This window comes from Parus major, chromosome 11, assembly GCF_001522545.3.
Source record: "Parus major isolate Abel chromosome 11, Parus_major1.1, whole genome shotgun sequence".
In the NCBI taxonomy this organism is placed as follows: domain Eukaryota; kingdom Metazoa; phylum Chordata; class Aves; order Passeriformes; family Paridae; genus Parus; species Parus major.
The window spans coordinates 13,251,560-13,259,204 of NC_031780.1; the positions used below are offsets into that span (position 1 = coordinate 13,251,560).

The window sequence follows — 7,645 nt, forward strand, 5'->3', positions numbered from 1 at the left end:
AAATAAATCAAATACTCTTAGTTATATGCTTATATCCTTTAAATTAAATATGTTAAGTGCTTTTTTTTCCTGGAGCATACAAAGTAAAAAGCAGAAATATTAACTTTTTGGGGGAATTACAGTATTTTAGAGCATTTGTCTTAAAGCATCAGTGCTCCTACATTTTATTCTACTTGTTTTTCTCTACATAAACCATACACATGTATTTAATCTTTTTTAATTTGTAGTTTCCCTAATCCCTACGCTCCTGAGAAAGGTCCTGTGGGGCCTTACAGACCTGTGGTGCTTTATCCCTCCTCCATCCTGAGCAGGGCCACCACCACTGCTGGGAACCCCTTTCCTCACCTGCTTGACACCCACCTCCATCCTGTGGCTTCCCTCTCCTCAAGGAGCTTCCTCAGCTGAGCCGGGAAAACCGGGAATTCCTCCTCACACCTTCAGGGACTCCTCACCCTCCTGGAGACCGGGAGTTTGGCAGGAGAAGGCTGAAGGCCACCCGCCAGGGCAGGCGTGCTCTGCTCCCTCACCACAGAGTCCCAGCTAAGGACGTTCTCTCGGGCTCTTCCCAAAGCACCGCCTAAGAAGGGACCACATCCCCAAAGAGAAGAGAGGATACATGGCAGCCGACACGAAGAGGGACATGAGCTTTCCTCCTCCTCTGGGGCACCATCGCTGCCCTCATCTGTGCCGAGCGTGGGGCGGGCCCCGCCAGCCCCCTCAGCCGAGAGCTCACCCCGGGCACAGCAGGGGCAGCTGTTCCCTCCCTGCTCAGGGCTTTCCTAGAGAGCTGCTGGGAGCCCTGCAGCCCCGGAGGAAATTCCCACTTCCAGGTACTTCCCTCAGTTCCCCGACTCCGAGCCCCAGCGGCCTCTCACACCTTCCCGTGCCGGGCAGGACCCGGGAGGGTGCTGGGGGAGGAAAACCCATCTCCCTTTAGCGGCCCCTTCCTTTGAGGGCCCCATTTTGCCATTTAATCCTGTGAGAAACCAGCCGTGCAGCGGGTCTGGGGGGACTTTGCCTTTCCCCGGTGGTGTCAGCTCTGTGTTTGACAGGATGACTTCGGGCAGGTGTGCAGCTCCTCTCCTCCATCCCACAGGGGCTGCTGTTCCTGCTTGTCCACGTGGAGCTTCTCCAATGACCCTGGAAAGAGCAGCATTGAGGAAATGTCCTAGGTACAGTTCTTGTATTTTTCTTACTCTGTATATACATGGTGTTTTACTGTCCTGGCAAGCTGGTTGGTTTTTAGATGTATAAATCTGTAAATCTCAGTAGATAGAGAGCTTTCTATACATCACCTTATGCAACCTATGTGTTGGTAGAAATATTTCAGGTGCAGTAGGAAGAAAATTATTGTGGCTAGTAGAGGGAATAAAGATGTGTGGGGTTGGTTGGTTGGTTGGCTGGATGGGTTTTTTTGGTTTGGGGTGGGGGCTTTTTTGCACTGCAGTAACTATTGCCGCTAGTTTGGTTAGCGGTTCTGGCAACAAAAATCTCAACAGATAAATATCTTGTTTTTTTCCCATTTTATATGTTGTGCAAAAATTCTGCCCTGACAGAATCTTTAATGTAAACATTGTGTAAGAATAGAATGGACATTGCTTCAACCACTCTCTTTAATTTATCAGAAATAAATGGGGGCTATGGAAATGGTATAAGTAAGTAGATACCTTAATTAATTGCTGAAAAGATACAGACCTTGAAAAAAATAATTATTCAAAGTAAATAAATTTTCATTCTTTACTATTAGTAATTTATTTCTTTGTCCAGCATACTTTCAGGTTCCTGAGTGTCTTCTCTCTCTTCCATTGGCAGGTGCTTACCTTGTCCTTTCAATTTGATTTATTATTTCCAAGTTGCTATTTTGGACTCCTTGTCTTCTGTACTTTTGAGTTTTGGGGGTCTTTAGGGAGTTTTTAGTTGGTTGGGGGATATTTTTTTTTCTGAATTGTGTATTTTAAAAAGGTGTAAAATGTTTCCTTCTGACAATAATTAGATTGCTACTTTTGGCCAGACAGGAATTGAATGGTCAAAAGTGTGGGTTGTGAATCTTGTTTTTGCTTAGGTGAGCAGTTGTAGTAGTGGAGAATGCTACTGACTCTCAAAGCTGCAAGAGTGAGGTGTGAATGTTCTGGAATTGCTAAACTTAAAATATCTAATTCATGTGACAAACCCTCATTAAATTTTCCCGTGGTGATTCAAGTAATTTGGATAAAAAGTATACCTGCTGTGCTTTAGATTACAGCAGAAGAACTCTTCACTTTGAAAAGTTTTGAATTCAAGACCTCCTATTCAGAGACTGTGATCCATATCTCAAAGTAATGAAACCAACTTGTTCCAGGCAATTCCATTTAAATAATTAGTAATTCAAAGCTGTAGAAGTTGTTTTAGTCTATAAAGTTCACACAATTCTAACATCAAGAATTTGTGAATAGCTAAACAAAAAATAACTTATTTGAGTATTACTATAGTATTTGATATTTTAGTATTATTTGACAGTGTTCACCAAATAGCCTGGAAGAACTCATTTGTATGACATTTTGAAAAAGTGTTTTGAAGAGACTGAGCGAAATGTTTAGGATTTCTGAACTGTCAGATTTCATATTTGGTAGTCAGATGTAGAAATGGGTAATACAGCTATTGGAACTGAAAATAAAAAATGAACATTCTCTATAAAACACCAAAAAGGAATAAGGTAAGTGTGCCAATGCAAAATACTTGTGCACAGTGAGCCCACCTGTGAACTAACAGAAGTGTGAGGGCGTTTTATTTCCTTGTAAACAGATTAATCTTAAGCAATGCTAATGGAGTAACTGGCTTTAGGAATTAGTCATGGAACTTAAATATGACCTGAAAAGAAAATAGTAACATTTTGTCCAGAATGTGGGCTTTGTCCTAAATAAATGATTGTTGTCCTTGCTGACACCTTAAGAATTTTCCTTCATAGGGATATTACATTCCCCTACCCTTCTTTCACATCTTGTTAGTCAAGATGTTTATCTATATTAGAGTGGCTGACATTATACATTGTGTAAATAGCACAAATAATGAGTAACATGGATAGAAAAGAAGAAAATGAAGCTCTAAACAAAGCAGTAATGGCTGTAGAACCATTATGTAGAACACAGCAAGTTAATACAATTTTTTTAATTACCATAATTTTCTTTCAAATCCATCCACAGCACTCATTCCATATTGTTCCTTCTCCAAGACAGAATGCTTCTCTCATTTCTCTTACTTCAATTGTTCTTATCTATATTTCTGTTGTGAGCACATTTTTAACAAGGAATAGATGCAGGTAGAAAGTGAACTTTAGCAGAATGAAAGCACTGAAGTTTAAGAGCAGGTATGAAGTTGGATGTACAACTCAAAGCTCTGCTTCTGTGCATGTGTAGAGCTGTGCTTGGCATTAAGGACCATTTGCTGCTTATCTCACTCCTAAGCCTGATAAATATCCTAAAGTAGCCATTTTTCTGCCTAAATCCAACATATAAGATCAGTAAGTGTTGAAAAGCACATTGAAGATGGGCCAGCAGGAATGGTTGGTGCACAAAACCCAGAAGTATTCTTATTCAAAGAATAACGCATCTTATATTAAATCTGTGTAGAAGACAAAAAGATTAGACCTCCACTATCAGGTGAATTTTTAAGTTTAGTGACTCAGATGGCTCTAAGGAAGTTCTAGTTTCAAAATTAAAACAAACCCAAAAATAAACAACAACCAAAATAAAAACAAAGTCAAACCCCAAGAGCCACAAAGCCACAAATATCTAACTCTTAAGGGAATTTTTGGTTTATGTAAGATTGCACCAAGTGCAGAGAGGGGAAAGAAAGAAAATAAACTGCTGTAGGTGTTTCTATGGGTGATATTTCTGCCATCCCTCTGACTGATAGTGGTGGAAATATTCTAGAACACTGCACAGATATTTAAGAAGTGGCTAGGAGTAATGTTTGCAGACAAAATTAGGAAAATAAGATGTGAGGGGGGAGCTCATAACCTCAGAAAACTTCTAGCCCTCTAGAAGTGGTGGGTTTTCTTTATCAAAATACCAGGAAAAGGTTAACAAAACTATCATAATCAAAGTTTTAGCTATCTTTTTTTCTGATACTTGAGTGTTATTTTCTTTGAGCTAGCTATGCATTTCTCCTTCTGACTCCTTGTAGTTGATGCATAACAATTTTTAATTTTAAAATATTACATCCCCTCAGTCTGTAAATAGCAGTTTGGCACCTGCGGCTTTTCCAGGACTAATTATGGAGTTTTATTTCCTGATGCTTTAATTAATCTTGTGCTAGCTGTAAATGTCAGTACACAGTTTTACAGCATCTTTGCTGTTGGGAAGTCAAATAGTTGAAGGATTTTTCTGACAGAAGATAACTTCCTCTTCCCTTTCAAAATCCCAGGTCTAAATTTATGGCAAAATGCATCTGCCTGAAATGACTGCAGTGATTTTAGTGGAGTTTTGCATTCCTGAGCCCTGTTTCTTTGCATGCTGTCACTCATTGTTTTGCCTGTACTCCAAGCAGAGATCCAAGTGATCCGTGTTTGTTCAGACTCTATATCCTCTTACCTTCAGTTACAATGCCTACAGGCTGGAGTTGCCCTTCTGATGTTGATATAACCTAAAGTTTTTCTACTCCAGAAATAGAAATAATGCTTCTGCCCAGTCACAGTTGGAACAGTTGTTAGCCAGAGAACTGCATAAGAAGCAATTTCCAAACTTGTCTCTCCTCTGGCTATGTAATATCAGAGTTATGAGAACCTAATGGCTAATAATGAGCTGCCTGTTTTTAATGAAAAACTATGTGCCAGTCTCACTGATAGCTCTTCCCACTCTTTTTGTCAAAGACTTTTGGTCCTTTAATATTCTAGATAAAGCTTTCAAAATCTACCCGGTGTGCTTTTGAACTCCTTTTTCATGTGCATAATCCATGAAGCTTTACATTTTCTGGGAACTGTTATAGCAAAAATGTCTCTGTATGAACTATTGGCAATCAATAAGCTGCTAAGCAGTTTGCTAAACATTATACATAATGTTAAGTCTTATGTATTGTACTTCCAAAACCAACCCAAAAAAAAACCCTGGATTTTTTTTGCTTTGAATAATTTAAGCTTTCTATAAGGGAATAAACCTACATTAACTCTATCTATCTATCTATCTATCTATCTATCTATCTATCTATCTATCTATCTATCTATCGCTTTGGCTGACTAGAAGTGTATTAAAGGTGGTACCCTTCCCTTCACATGGACTTTGAATTTGTGTACCAGTTTTAGGAGCTTCTTTTTTACTTAAATAAAATCCAGAGCTTCCACAGTGTGGGCAGGAAATGTCCATTTTTCCATGAACACACTTGTGCATAGGAAGGAAAATTAGTTGTTGTAAGGATATTACGTGGTAATAAATATCCCAACTTAAGAACTTTGCCAAATGAAGAACCAGTGTGGTTCAGAAAAATGAAGATCAAATTAATCCTTGAAAATTCTTTTTTTCAATTGAAGGGATGTTACTGATATTTGGATTCCAGCCAGGGTATCTCCATTCATCTAGGAGGCTAATTGTCTGTTCTACCTTTCTAAGTTGCAAAAACTAAGGGAGGAAATAAAGCAGCATATTAAAAAATTTTTATATTGAGAGAAGTTTGCAGGAGAAACTTCTTTTCAACTAACCCCTCCAAGATGTCTACAATCAGGCATTATGCATCTACAACAGCTCCTGAGAAGTAGTATTGCAACTCAAAGCCAGTTTTGGTCAGAAAAATCCCTCCTATTAACTCCAAAGTTTGCTGATAAACCCATTATGTATATAACATACGTCAGATTTCATGCTAATGGTAGCAGAGAGTAGCTGAAGTGATATTTCAAGGTAACAGGTTATCCTAATGTGTGTAGTACAAGTTATACCTGTATAATAAACTCAAATACTCTCAATTCCGATTGGCTTGTTGTCTGCATAATGCAAGGATCTGATTTCTTTAGGTTAGAGAGACCCTAATGCCAGCCTTCACTAACTTGTCTTTTCTTGCCATGTGTTTCCACCCTCTGTCAATAGCACACTTTCAGGGGAAGCAGAACGTGGTACCACAGAAAAATTCCCAAATCTACCCATGTGGGAGATGTGTCTGTAAGGAACAGGGTAAGAGAAGTCTGCATTGCTATTGGAAATTATTTTTCTATGCATAATCGCAACTGGATTTTTTCCTAGCTAACTTTCAAAGTTTATAGTACCCTGTCATCCCAGCTATTCTTTTCTGGTTTAGAACTGAAGGCTGGCTTGTATTTGAGGGTTGGGCTTGTTGCCTTGGGGTTTTTCTCCTTTGTATTGCCATTGCCACACCAGCCGTTCTGTTTGGTTGCTTCATGCAGTTTACTGAAGCGTTGTGATGAAACCTAAAGTAAAACTAGTGCAAGGTGAACTCAAAGATTTTTCTTTCAGGTCCTGGGTAGCAAATAACTTGTGGCCACACATGGAAGCAGCTTGCCAGGAACAGCTGCATATCCAAATGAGGATGCCAGCAACATTTTCCTGGTTATGGAAACAGTGATCTGACAAAAGATCCCTGGGTTACTGGGCTTTAGATATTGATATCAAAACATCTTTGCCAACCAAGTATTGTCACATCCATGAGAAGCAGATCTGAGTTTAACAGTTTGTTCAGGTCCTCTAGCAGAATATTCTGCGAAAACACTCAACTTGTTTCATGCTTTTGTGTGTTCAAGGGGAATTTTGGAGAACACTGCCATATAAACAAGTATGTTAACAACAAATATTTCAGTAGCAATAGGGGCCCACGGGAATAAGATCAAAGATTACTTTTTGATGTCATGAAATAGAAGCTAGATATAGGTTTATATATGGGTTTATGGTTCATCTCATTAATAGAAAAACATGGCAGAAACTGAACATGAAAAGCTGTTGTCTGGTCTGACTGCTTTGAAATGGAACATACCAAGACCTCTCAGTGAGCTGTATCGTAAAGTAATAGGGGCTATTGAGCTTTTTTCATGTGTGTGAAGTTAAAAGTAGTATTGCTTTTCATTTTGCTTTTCTCTGTGAGTCCTACAGCATGCACTTGCATTGATACATTCACAATGTCCAACATAGTTTTAAATAAAATGGATTTACATCAGTGTATCTGAGAATTGCTGAGAAAGATGCTCACTTGCTATTTTTAAAAAACAGCATGTCTGCAAATAACTTCAGGCTTGAAATGTTACTTTCTACTTCAGTTTCTCCTTTTTTTAAAAAAAAATTTGTGCAATCCAAGTGTCTGTACATCATTTATTTTCTACCACATTTTTTCCATTTAGTGCTGGTTTTATCTCTTTTCGTATTTTCTCTTAATTTTTCTTTAGGATTATCTTGAGTGATTGATTTTCATACCAGTCTACTTTTAAAGCAGTGGTTTATAGGACTGTGTTGCCATCCAGAAACATCTTTCTTTTCCCTTCCCTGCTATGTTTTTTCAGCTGTGCTGGCAGAGATGTGTGTGAGCGAGGCAGAGGATTAAATCAGGCAGCAGCCTGAGGGGACAGCCAAGGTGCCACTTCCACATCGGGATCAGGTTGGGGCCTTGCTACAAGAGGGGCAGGGGACACTGGGCTCCTCTGCTCACTTGATCTCACCTGCTGGAGAGTGTCAATAGA

General features: G+C 39.2%; 1 long non-coding RNA gene across 1 annotated transcript; it reads left to right on the plus strand.

Annotated features, from left to right (window-relative positions):
* The first annotated feature begins 1,091 nt into the window (after positions 1-1,091).
* LOC107209816 lies at positions 1,092-7,091 on the plus strand. Its single transcript, XR_004499123.1, has 3 exons — positions 1,092-1,172; positions 6,051-6,134; positions 6,435-7,091. It is a non-coding gene; the product is annotated as an uncharacterized LOC107209816 (long non-coding RNA).
* Positions 7,092-7,645: the final 554 nt, after the last annotated feature.